The 13832-nt window shown below is 44.1% G+C and overlaps 1 long non-coding RNA gene across 1 annotated transcript; it reads right to left on the reverse strand.

Moving 5' to 3' along the window:
• Positions 1–3189: 3189 nt before the first annotated feature.
• On the reverse strand, positions 3190–11368 carry LOC140065652 (uncharacterized). Its single transcript, XR_011848003.1, has 3 exons — positions 11321–11368; positions 4270–4382; positions 3190–3407 (listed from the first exon to the last, which is right to left on the reverse strand). It is a non-coding gene; the product is annotated as an uncharacterized lncRNA (long non-coding RNA).
• Positions 11369–13832: the final 2464 nt, after the last annotated feature.

Consider the following 13832-nt stretch of genomic DNA (forward strand, 5'->3'; position numbering starts at 1 on the left):
ATAGACTGGCCAATTAGGTAGGGACAGTTGGAAGAGGGTACATCTTTAGGACTTTCTGTCCAAGAGCTGTGCATGAAACATAACTTTTATGGGCCCACAATAGTTGATTTTGGATTGGAAGCCAGTAACTAAGTTATACCTCTGGCTGTAAGGAAAGAAAACTGAAGAATATTCTTGCAGGGGTGACAGCTGATAGCTTGGGGCCCCGTATTTCAGACACACGGTGACTATCATTTTGTTAGAATATCATTACAGTATATTTGCTCTTCTCAGATTTTGTCCATCTATGGATTTTTCTCACTTAGCAGCTAGATAAGCCATTTTTCTCTTTGCCCACACCTTATCTTCTTCCAATTCTCCTTTTGTCATTTACCTTGTTAATAGGAGCCCTGTCTCTTTAATGAGATTGAAGCAAAAGCTTTAATTTTTCACCGTGATGCTTGTAATTGCATTTTCTAAGAGTTTGAAAAGAGTGACCAAAAAGGCTATTAATCTAGTAAGAGCCGGGGGCAACAGAGGGCAGACTCGAAACGCGTGTAAACCAGAATGATCCTGCTATAGTTCACTAAAGACGTGACGGTGTAAACTATAGTAGGGCAAGATATTTGGCAAATGGTAATAGATAAGAGCTTCTGCTTAACTGTAACAATGACAAACAACTATTATTACTAAAGGGGTTTTACCAACTTTTAGTGTTTCCCCCTATTGTTACAGAGAATATCAATGTAATTGGTTATAGTCTGACTACTGGGACCCCACCAAACGTGAGAACGGGGGTCCTGATATCTCTAATGAATGGAGCAGCAGCTTGATCATGTGTCCTCCTGCTCTAATCACTCTCTAGGAGTGCAGGAAGTTGCTAAACACAGGGCTAAGGTATCGACGAGGCTCCGAACAGTAAAATAGAATACCAGAGATACCCTAGTGGTGTGCTCAGCATAATGGGGCACATTTACTTACCTGGTGCATTCGCGATCCAGCGGCGGATTGTCCGTTGAGGATTTGGTTCTTCTGGCGATTCACTAAGGTAGTGTGCCCGATGTCCACCAGGTGTCGCTGCTGCGCTGAAGTCCGTCGGAGTTCACTGAAGTTCACCAAGCCAGGCCGGGTGCAGGTAAGCACGTGTCAAGTGACACATTTTTAAAAAAAAAAATACGGCGTTTTTTCTGAATCCATCAGGTTTCCCGACTGCCATGCCCCCTGATTTCCATCACGTGCATGCCAGCGCCGATGCGCAGCAACCCGATCGCGTGCGCCAAAATCCCGGGACAATTCAGGGAAAAACGGTAATATTCGGGCCCTGTTGCTTCATGCAGAGTCCATGGAGCTGAATACAGCACTGGCTATCCTTGTCAGTCCTATAGACTCAGCATGTAGGCGCTGATGTACCCATGAGCTTTGGGTACTGTGACCATACATCTAAGCTCTGCAGAGATTACAGGACTGTGATACCAATGATAGGCGACTGCTTACTGGATGTTAGGTTTAAAGTTTTCTCATCTAAGAAAAAAGAGCGTCAATCAACATTATTTTTTTGCCCACGTCAAGACATTAATTAAGCAGTGGCTAAAAAAATCCTTAATGGGATCAATGACTGATCCCAGCCAGAAAAGGTAGACGGCTGCTGGTGCTGCTTGTACTGTTCATTTAAACTCATTGAATGCGGCTAATAGAGATAGATCTGAGTGTACTTACACGAATCTGTTGTGTCTGCTAAAAAAAAAGATAGTTGACTGTACTTCAAGAATGCAGCTGCTTATTGTCACACATTTACAGTGTATATATTTTATTTCTAGTTTATTATTGTCCCTTGTAAACATGTCTGTACTTTCAGAACTGTAGCTTGATGATATATGTGTAAGTTTTACTGTATGGTTAATAAAAATGCTTTTATTTTGCATACTTGATAAAAGCTGGGACTAAGGCTACATTCACACTGCCGCATTGGGGACGTATATACGGCCGACATATATATGGCTGATATACGTCCCCCATAGTTGGCAATAGGCGCACCATGCCTTACGGGATCGGTATGGTGCTGCACACGTGCAGCACTGTACCGCTCCGTACCCCGTGAAATGATAGGACATGTCCTATCTTTTCACGGCATACGGCGTACGGCGCCATACATCCCTATGGAGAGGGGCAGGGGTGATCAGCGCTCACCTCCTCCTCCTCTCCCCACATGCTGGATTCACATCGGCAGTGTGAATCCAGCCTAAGATGGTGTCTACCTGTGGATCAACCGCCAGTATGTGCCTTGGAGCACTTCCTGGAATAGATGGATGTTTTGTACACAGCAGCTCCTGAAAATCATAGAAAAGTTCTGCTACTGATGTCACAGACCCACTGAGCATGATCGGATCTATCACAACCATATATGTACTATGGGTAAAAGACACTACAGTGCTATGTTCATGTGCTGAAGAGACAACCAATTATCTATGCAGCCACTCCTAACTGCTAACTATGATGTCCCCTCCCCAAAGAAGTTTGTATATAATGTTATGTGTTGTCAATAAAGAACATAACTACTTCCTCTTTTGGTTGGTACTACTTCCTGCGGTAGAGTTAAAGGGGCACATTTACTTTTTCCGTCCCCAGAGTTCACCGATCAGTCGGATTGTCCGATAACACGCCCCCTAAATTGGGTTGTATGGAAGCCAACGCAGCTGCCCCAAAAAAGGATTGCATGCGCCAAAATCCCAGGGCAGACACTTGCTAAATACCTGTGCAAGCCGTGTTATCTCCAAAAAAGGCGCAAAGTCCGACGAAAATGAGCAATGCAACCCTTAGTAAATGAGCCCCAAAGTGTGTGGATTTTCCCATGTACAGAATTTATGACATATACTTAATATATGTTATAAATAGACAATAAATGTCCTATCTCAGCAATGGGATCCGCTGACCTCCTTCCCACAGCCGGGAGAAGCAGAGAGTGCTCCACGCATGTGCAGCAATTCTCCATTCGACTGCATGGGATAACATTTTAACTTGGATCAACAACTTAAAGAGAATACCTGGATTAAGTACTTATGATGGTGTGATACCACTTACTGTACTTGTATTACACTATATTGAGTCATTAAGAACATCCATTAGTCTAACATACATTAAGAATAATGAGTCATCAATAAATTACAATCTTTTACTTTTAATGAGAATATTGCACTCGTTGTCCTAGGCCCGTCTTGTTATTAAGTATTTCTGAATGTTCTCGCATTCACTTTTTTCTTCCCAAATCCTTTTCATATCCTTAGTATAAGTCAATAATATGTAACTGATCAGCAGAATGGTACCTTGTCTTGGGACCCCCTAAAACACAAAGCTTACAGTATGGCTGTGTTTGCATGATCTTGCTCCGTCTCCGTCCGATAGTGCTTCTAGTCATAGGGGAAGTTGTGAAACTGAGAGAATAAGGAAAGTAGTGAGGTTGGGCTTTGAGCAAATGTCAAAGCAACGGGAAAACAGAGTAGGGAACATTTACTTAAGAAGTCACTAGAGTTCACTAAGTGTATTGTCCGTCTATTATGCTGCGTGCAGCGATTCACTATGATTGTGCGCTCGAAATCCTGAATGTGTCACTTACCCGCACTGGTCCGACAGAGTTCACCATCTTTTTTGTGGTGTATCTTTAACATAGGGCGTGCAACACAATTTGAAAGTTAAATACGGCGCCCGGTCCGAATCAGTCAGAGCTTCTAATGGCACGCTCCCTAATTTGTGTCGCATGAAAGCAGCGCAGCTGCTTCACAAAAGGGTCACGTGCGCCACAATCCCAGTGCAGCCACTTCTTAAATACCTGTGCAAGAAGTTTTAGCCATGAATAATGTGAATAGTCCGACTAACGTGTGGCGCAAAGCCTTTAGTAAATGTGCCCCAGTGAAATGTGTTGTGGGTCTTAGGGTGATGGCACACGTGGTGTTTTGAGCCTGTTTTTAAGCAGTCCTTTAAAAAAATGCATCAGTTTTTGACAGGTTTGACCAATTATCTTAATTCAAACAGGTCAAAAACGCATGCATTTTTTGACGGACTGCTTAAAAACGGGCCAAAAACGGGTTCAAAAGGCCATGTGTGGCATCACCTTTATTGCTGTCCTCTTTGAATTTACCGCCTTGTGTAGTTTCTTTTATACAATTCAGTAGGAAAAACTACACGGGGGACTACTTTACTCCTACAATCATGTGTAGATTAAACTAGGACATTAAAGGGGTTGGCCACTTTTCAATAAATCTATTCCATTAGACATGTCTCTGCATGTATATGTACCTGTTCCCTTGCCTCCTTTGATATATGCAGCCTCTCCATGTTCTCATCATGCTGCCCCCAGCCTATATAAGCAGCGTCCTCACTCTCACTCCTTCAGTTTGTCCTAATGACATCTGCAAAAAAGTGTAAAATCAAACAAACACCTTTTTTAACACAAATCATATTTATCAGGTTTTTATGCACGTAAGATACACATTAGGAAAATCATTCACTTAAGAACAGTAGAAGGTATTACGCTCAATATAAAAATTCTATTATGACAAAGAAAAGACGTTGGCATTGTGTAAAAACAATATTGAAGAGGCGAAAAGAACAAGATGTAAACCAAAGTTGCAGGTAAGAAAGGAAAGGAAAAAAGTAAATTTAAAAATGTGGAGGGTGACTCATGGAGGTGGGAGCAGCACATTCAAAAAACAGCAACATAAATAATAAGTTATTAGCCCACATTTATCAAAAACAGTGCCTGTGTAGTGTGCAGGGGGTGATTCACTGTGGGGGTCGCGAGAGTATGTCTGGTGATAAAACATAACCTTTATTGGGTATAAAAAATAAAATGATGCACAATCCTAAACTATATAAGTGTTAAAAAGGGGGAGCTGCGACCCTAACAACCAACTAATGAGAGTGGAGAACTGCTAGGATCTAACAGATATTGCTGGGAGGCTTATGCAGCAATACGATGAGACAGAGACCCTGGCCTTTTCTAATGCTGGTGCCTAGATCAAGCACTCAGTACACTAGGCTATAATGATACGGTCTCTGTCTAAGCTAGCACTCCTCTAGATATAATTGCGATCCGACGCGTTTCCTGATAGCATTCATCAGGGATCAGATAGTGGATGTAGTGATCAACATATTCATCCACATATAGTAGATGTAATTATGTAGTTGACCACATGGTAGGTCTGACACATATAGATAGCGTGTCCCCGCTATGATATCAACGGCAGTCGCCCGCGGGGAACGCCGGATATTTAATGCTTAAACCCCTCCCTCCCTTGTGACATCACAGACTGGTCTCTAGCCAATGCGGGGGCACCCAGGGGAACGGGCCTCCCCGCATTGGAACGCCCCCTTGTTGTCATTTGACGTTGCGGCCAATGAGGAGACCGGGAGCCGAAAACGCCTCCGATCACGTGATCGGGGGCGGGGCCAAGTCCGGTCATGTGGTCGCACGTCAGGGTGAGGGTCGGAAGGACCGCCCCGACCGCGCGACAATCACTCCCATTGGCTGCTCGGGAGCAAAAAAAAAATATACACACAGATGAGAGACCAATCCTGCCTTGTTTATCCGGGCAGAAGGGGAGGGGTGCACGATGACAAGAGGGAATTAAAAATACACTCGTCTTTCAGTGTACCCGGCCGGTAAGTATTGCATCCACCCATATACAGGGACATGGATAAAAATAATGCAAAAGATAAGCAAACGATAAGTACGGACGGCAGGAAAACGTTGGTAGGAGGAAACATCCCGCTGAAACATCCCAAAGTTTCTCATCATTTAAGATTTCAAACAAGGGGATGATGAATGACCACGGGATATAGACATACAAAGATCGAAGGGATCACGGTTGATGAGAACACCTATCTGGCCAGTCTGGACGTGGAGGCCCTCTACTCCTCCATCCCCCATGATAAGGGTTGCGAGGCGATGGAGGCGTTTTTGAGTACTAGAGGCAACCAGTTCAACAGACACAATGGGTTTGTAAGGACCCTTCTCAAATTCATACTTGAGAAGAATGTTTTCCTCTTTGAGGGTAGGCTCTTCCACCAGCTGAGGGGGACAGCTATGGGGAGCCCGATGGCCCCCAGCTACGCTAATCTCTACCTCGGCTGGTGGGAGGACCGTATCGTCTTCTCAGAGGAACTAGCCATATGGACATGTTATATCTCCATATGGCTTCGTTATATAGACGACGTGCTCATCCTATGGTCGTCCACCCCCTCAAATTTTGAAAATTTTGTCCAGGCCTTAAACAAGAACAAGTTGGGTCTCAGATTTACGAGCGAAATCCAGGAACAATCCATTGCGTTTCTGGACATTCGTATCTCTAAAACAACTGACGGTCATTTACAGACTAGAGTGCACAGGAAAGACACGGCGACCAACAGCTTGCTACGCTGGGAAAGCTGTCATCCTCTTCCCCTCAAAAGAGGGATACCAAAGGGACAGTTCCTCAGACTACGACGTAATTGTAGCCAAGTCGAGGATTTTCGGTTGCAGGCTAGGGACCTGAGTGACAGGTTCATACGGAGGGGTTTTCCCAGAAGGACAATAACAAAAGCCTTCCAAAACGCCTTGAACTCCAGACGTGAAGACCTCCTAGTCCCAAAAACCCGGGAAAGTGACAGTACTCTTCGCCTGATCGGGACTTTCGATGTGCAGGCAAATTCAGTAAAAAAGATCCTTGAAAAATACTGGCGGATCCTAAGACAGGATCCTGATCTGAGAGATGTGCTCCTCCCGTTTCCATCAGTCACTTATCGTCGGGGAAAAAATTTACGTGACAGGCTGGTTCACAGCCACCTGGAATCGTCACGATCGCCCCGTACGTGGCTCTCAGAGAGGACAGGGACCTTTAGGTGTGGCAACTGTAATGTGTGCCCACTGGTCCTAGGGGGGAACACTTTCCAAAGCGCCAGTAATGGAAGAATTTTCTCCATACGAGACTATGCGAACTGTAGGACGGTAGGAGCTGTCTACATGCTGACATGCCCATGTCCTCTCAATTATGTGGGAAAAACCTATCGCCCCATTAAAGTTAGGATTCAAGAGCATGCTGGGGACATTAGAAATCAACGGACCACTACAGTGGCTAGACATTTTGCAATCTGCCATAACAGTGATCCTAAACTGTTACGGTTCCAAGTCATAGAAAAAGTGAGACCACCCAAACGGGGGGGCAACTGGGACAGGCTCATTCAACAAAAGGAGACCAAATGGATCTTCACCCTGGATACAGTTGACCCTAAGGGACTTAACGAAAGCATGTCTTTCGTCAGCTTTCTTTGACCCTCCTTCCTTTTCGTGTCTCTACATCGCATGTCCCCTGTCTTTACCCTGTCTCTCTTTGTATGTCTATATCCCGTGGTCATTCATCATCCCCTTGTTTGAAATCTTAAATGATGAGAAACTTTGGGATGTTTCAGCGGGATGTTTCCTCCTACCAACGTTTTCCTGCCGTCCGTACTTATCGTTTGCTTATCTTTTGCATTATTTTTATCCATGTCCCTGTATATGGGTGGATGCAATACTTACCGGCCGGGTACACTGAAAGACGAGTGTATTTTTAATTCCCTCTTGTCATCGTGCACCCCTCCCCTTCTGCCCGGATAAACAAGGCAGGATTGGTCTCTCATCTGTGTGTATATTTTTTTTTTTGCTCCCGAGCAGCCAATGGGAGTGATTGTCGCGCGGTCGGGGCGGTCACGTGATCGGAGGCGTTTTCGGCTCCCGGCCTCCTCATTGGCCGCAACGTCAAATGACAACAAGGGGGCGTTCCAATGCGGGGAGGCCCGTTCCCCTGGGTGCCCCCGCATTGGCTAGAGACCAGTCTGTGATGTCACAAGGGAGGGAGGGGTTTAAGCATTAAATATCCGGCGTTCCCCGCGGGCGACTGCCGTTGATATCATAGCGGGGACACGCTATCTATATGTGTCAGACCTACCATGTGGTCAACTACATAATTACATCTACTATATGTGGATGAATATGTTGATCACTACATCCACTATCTGATCCCTGATGAATGCTATCAGGAAACGCGTCGGATCGCAATTATATCTAGAGGAGTGCTAGCTTAGACAGAGACCGTATCATTATAGCCTAGTGTACTGAGTGCTTGATCTAGGCACCAGCATTAGAAAAGGCCAGGGTCTCTGTCTCATCGTATTGCTGCATAAGCCTCCCAGCAATATCTGTTAGATCCTAGCAGTTCTCCACTCTCATTAGTTGGTTGTTAGGGTCGCAGCTCCCCCTTTTTAACACTTATATAGTTTAGGATTGTGCATCATTTTATTTTTTATACCCAATAAAGGTTATGTTTTATCACCAGACATACTCTCGTGACCCCCACAGTGAATCAGTTTCTACATAGAGAGGTTTACAAACTCTTATCTCAACCCAGTGAGTAGTGTGCAGGGGGGCCAGATTCAGGAATTGTTGCGTCCATTCTTCATGAATTTGGCGCCCCCTCCACTGCCCCCGACAGAGTGTACCAACTTATTTTGGTGCACCTTTAACATAGGACATGCAACACGATTCTTTTGGATTCTGATATGAGCAGAATTTTGTGCTGCGTGGGGTATAGTGCAGCTCCAACACAAATATCTTGTGGGCATTTTATAAATACATGTGAAAGCAGTTTGCACTGAAAAGAACGTGCAAAGTCAGACTAAACTCTTGCGCAGGGGCTTTGATAAACATGCGCCATTGTTCCAGCATCTGAAATCATATGACTTATGGGGGGGGGGGTCGTGATTGTCCTCTCACATTGCTAGCTGGTTCAATATTGTATATAAGTTAGAAACACCATTAAAGTTGAACTACCAGACACAAATGTTGTCTGCAATCGTTTTAAAGGGGTTTTCCCGAAATCCTGGAAATTCAACCTCACCAGGGCTGGGATGACCTAAAAAGGGAAAGTGCTCTTGCTCTTGGTTCCCAAATCAAGAGAATCACCCATGTACTTCCAGTCTTTGGCAATGAGGTCTCAGCCAAAAGTGCTGGGATTCAAAGCAACTTGCTCTGGCCAATCAGTGGCCTCTTGGTCAAGGAAATATGAATTCCTCATGTGTCATAAGTCCAAGGAGACCACTGATTAACCAAAGCAGGTCCTGTGATGGCTCAGCTACAAGTTCTTGGGGTTACAGGACCCACTTCAGTCAGTGACCTCTTTGAAACAAGGATAACACTTATCATACTTCACAACTGACCCTGGTCTGAGCAGACCACTAATTGGCTAATGCAAGTCCTGTGACCCCCAGAACTTCAGTCCAAGTACTGGCATAGTGCTGGATCTGGTAGCTGGAGCAGAGCAAGAACACTTTCTTTCTTTTGGCAATAATTCCTGGGAAATCCCTTTAACATTAAACATTCAATCGTATTGTATTCTAAACTCCTTTAAAATGTAGATTAGGTACAATTCAAAGAACGGAAAATAAATATTTGGGTTTTTAATATGAAAACTCAAGTGCATTATGGTTCGTTCTAGGTTATTACGGTAGCCCTGCAATGCAAAGCTTCCCCAATTTCTTCATGTTTCTCTCTCATTACAGGATTTCATTTTCTGGCTGAAAGTTTACACCACGTCTGTCATCATTTCAAGCTTTATTTTGTACCTGTGAATTTTTAGGAGATGAAGTACCTTGTTATGTTAGCACCTTACTGTGGGCTTGGCAGGTGTTACAGCCATGAGTTGAGCAAATGAGACCCTGAAGAAGTTAGGTGGTGAAGGTAACTTCTCAGTGTCATTTCCATGGAATCAAAAGTAGCCCCAAGCTATTTCCATGTCTTGTGCAGATTGAGAACTTGAGTAAAAGATCACCTGTCAACACTTCTGATGTGTTTTATAGTTTATAGTTAATACTGTAATTCCCGATGAAATAACAATTATGTAGCATGTTTTCTTAGAGTTGTTGAAATTATGAAGAAATTGACATATGGGTGATAACGTTTTGGGGTGTGTCCCGAAGAGTCTGATATTAACAACATTGATTGGACAGTATTCTTGTAATATGATAACAACCAGTCGTCAATTTGTTCATGAATTTATAGGAGGACTGAAATGAAATTAACCATTGATAAAGCACAGTCTAATGCAGTGAGAGAACGGCTAGGATGAACTGAAAGGATAGACAAAGACAGTGAGCCCTGAGACAGAGTGGAGACAGGATAATACAAACATAGAAGAGAAGTCGACACATACAGTTTAGAACCAAAAGGACATTGCAGTACATAATTGATATAAAAATGGATAGTCAGAAAACAGGCAAAGGCTGAATAAATCCAAAATATAGAAGTTGAGATAAACACGAGCTAGCTCAAAATAAGACTTATAACATGCACAGGTGAAATGGCAGGTAAACCTTATAAGAGATGTCAGACCTGATCCAGAAGTTAATTGAACCATTTCCAGACAACACAGAACAACAGGAAGGAAGTATATGTAGAGAAATATATCTCAGCTAACGTAACCATTAGCAACTCAGAGAAAAATCAACAGGAGACAGACTGACGTGGTGGAAAGACAGCATGGCATTAAATAAAGGTGCAGAATGCAACCTATCAACAAAATCACACTTGTCAGTGCTTCCTCAGCCATATCTTATGGACAGAGAATTGCACTAAAGTCTGAACTGTCACAGATGTTATGCACAGTGGCTGAAATTGTCACTGGTGTAGCAGCATTGGCCACTTATATAGCAGAATTAGATAACAGTGTAGCAGAGTTGAGGTTGTTTAATGTAGCAAAGCTTGGTATAACATGTGTAGCAAAGCTCCAGAATTGAGTCATTGATTTGCTTGTAATAGGCCAGTGCAGAACCAAAAGGACAACAAACTACAGAATTGCTACACAAAAAGGATAGTCAGAAAACAGGGGTAGTCAGAAAAACAAGGTTTCAGAAATCCAAAATACAGAAGTTATTATAAACACTAGCTAGTTCCAACTAAGACTTATGGCATGGGTGAAATGGCAGGCAAACGTTATATGAGAAGTCAGAGTCCCGGTCAAGAAGTTGATTGAACCAGTTGCAAACAATGCAAAACAGCAGGAGCGAAGTAATTCTGTCCATCTCAGCTTAATTATCAACCCAAAATCAACAGGAGACAGACTGGTGTGGTGGAAATCAATTAAGTCAGCCAGGAAGGAGATAAAGAAGTGTTCAGACTATTAAGGACAGAATGTAATCTTAGAACAAAATTATACTCATCAGTGCATCCCCAGCCATTATTTACTGGACAAATTTGGCTCTGAAGTCCGTAGAGGCACAGATGTTACAGATGTTAAATGAATTGGAACAAAAGCTTTACACTTACACGGCAACCAACCTGAGCAGGGTGTGATCAATACCATAGAAGCCCCACACTCAGTACACCTAATTGGTAAAAATGAGAATGCAGTGTTGAGTCTAGGAAAGGTGATAAGTAACCATTATAGGCCGGGCTCAATGGCTTCCAGGCAATCTCTAGAGGGTTGAAAGGCAGAATGACTATTAGTCATATAACTTATACATTGGATAGGACAATGCAGGGTTAGGATTGTGAAAATACCCCTTTAACATTCCCAATAATTGGTCTTACCTTATCATTGACTGTCCCTATGATCCAAGAGATATCTGCATTTGTATGTTACCCCGAGGAGGACTGGTGACTTCATGAAAGCTACTGTAAACCTCACACAATTACAAAGGAAACATAGGTTTTGCAATGGAAACATTTAGAGCCATCACTGCAGACATTAACAAGACCAGAAACAACCCAGTTTACAGAGAACGACTTCCCAGTGCAGGTACCAGCAGATCGATGCGATGAAAAGTGGAAACCAATAATGAAAGAATGAAACAGATAAAACAGACAGCGGGGACTCTGGTGGATTTCTAAATTAAAGGAGAGGACAGCTGATCAGTGAACAAGTATGTAATGGAATGGCAGCATGTACATTTATCTACAACAGCACACCTAATGATCAGTACATTAGTCCAAAGCAGCACAGTGCGAGGATGGCGGGGGGGGGATTGCAGTGTACAAGCTGCCCCGAGGAAAATTCACTGACAATTGTGCGGGTGTCGTACCATAACATAACTGTCACATGTCACCAGGGCCGGCACCAGCACTGGGCATACCGGGACCAAAAGCTGCTGGAGGCCCACGTAAGGCTGTGCATTAGGAATGCATGGTGATGAGAGTGGCTGTATCTAATGAACATATAGGGGGTCATTTACTAAGGGCCCGATTCGCGTTTTCCCGACGTGTTACCTGAATATTTCCGATTTGTGCCGATTTCCCCTGTATTGCCCCGGGATTTTGGCGCACACGATCGGATTGTGGCGCATCGGCGCCGGCATGCACGCGACGGAAATCGGGGGGCGTGGCCAAGCGAAAACCCGACGGATTCGGAAAAACCGCCGCATTTTAAAAAAGAAATGTGTCGCTTGGGACGCGCTCACCTTCACTCAGCCCGAGCCGGTGAACTCCAGTGCGTTCAGATGCTTTTCAGCGCAGCAGCGCCACCTGGTGGACGGCGGAGGAACTACCTTGATGAATCCCGGCTGGACCAGAATCCAGCGCAGAGAACGCGCCGCTGGATCGCGAACGGACCGGGTAAGTAAATCTGCCCCATAGGGGGTGATGGTGGCTTTATATAAAGAAAAAACATAAGGGTGCTGTATATAAAATCACCATGAGGAGGCTGTTAGTTTCAGAATTTTTATTGTCGCCCCATCACTGAGAACCCCACCAATCAGCAAGTTGGCCCAATACTGTGGATAGGACCTAACTTGTTTCATGGAAAAAACCTCTTTAAGGGATTTTAACTAGAGATGAGCGAACATGCTCGTCCGAGCTTGATGCTCGTTCGAGCATTAGCGTACTCGAAACTGCTCGTTGCTCGGACGAATACTTCGCCCGCTCGAGAAAATGGCAGCTCCCGCCGTTTTGCTTTTTGGCGGCCAGAAACAGAGCCAATCACAAGCCAGGAGACTCTGCACTCCACCCAGCATGACGTGGTACCCTTACACGTCGATAGCAGTGGTTGGCTGGCCAGATCAGGTGACCCTGGGATAGACTAGCCGCTGCCCACGCTGCTCGGATCATTCTGTGTCTGGATGCCGCTAGGGAGAGAGCTGCTGCTGGTCAGGGAAAGCGTTAGGGTGTTCTATTAGCTTACTGTTAGGCAGGAGTGATTCTCAAAGAACCCAACAGCCCTTCTTAGGGCTACAATAACGTTATACTTTTTTTTATTTGCATCTAGTACCATTTTGTGAGGAATTAGCAGGGGGACTTGCTACCGTTGTGTTTAGCTCTTAGTGGCACACATATCCACCTCAAACACCAAAGTGGGAAAATTTAGTAGGGGTTGGATTTCAATTAGGCACAGTCTGCCATTTTTCCTTTTTTATTTTACGTTTATTTTGTTTAATAACTCAGTGTCATCTCATCTGGCATAGTAGTGTGCTTTCATACTTGGCTAGAAAATAGCCATAGGAGAATCCAAACGGCTTACGCCTACAGTAGCGTTATATATTTGATTTCTGGTTGATCTGCTGGTGGCTGTACTTGCTGCAGTGCATCTACTAGCCAATTGTGAGCAATTTGTAGTGAGACTTGCGACCGCTGTGTTTTGCGCTTAGTGACGCACATATCCATTGCAAAGACCGAAGTGGGAAAATTTAGTAGGGGTTGGATTTCAATTAGGCACAGTCTGCCATTTGTCCTTTTTTATTTTACGTTTATTTTGTTTAATAACTCAGCGTCATCTCATCTGGCATAGTAGTGTGCTTTCATACTTGGCTAGAAAATAGCCATAGGAGAATCCAAACGGCTTACGCCTACAGTAGCGTTA

This window comes from Engystomops pustulosus, chromosome 6 (assembly GCF_040894005.1).
Source record: "Engystomops pustulosus chromosome 6, aEngPut4.maternal, whole genome shotgun sequence".
NCBI classification, from domain to species: Eukaryota; Metazoa; Chordata; class Amphibia; order Anura; family Leptodactylidae; genus Engystomops; species Engystomops pustulosus.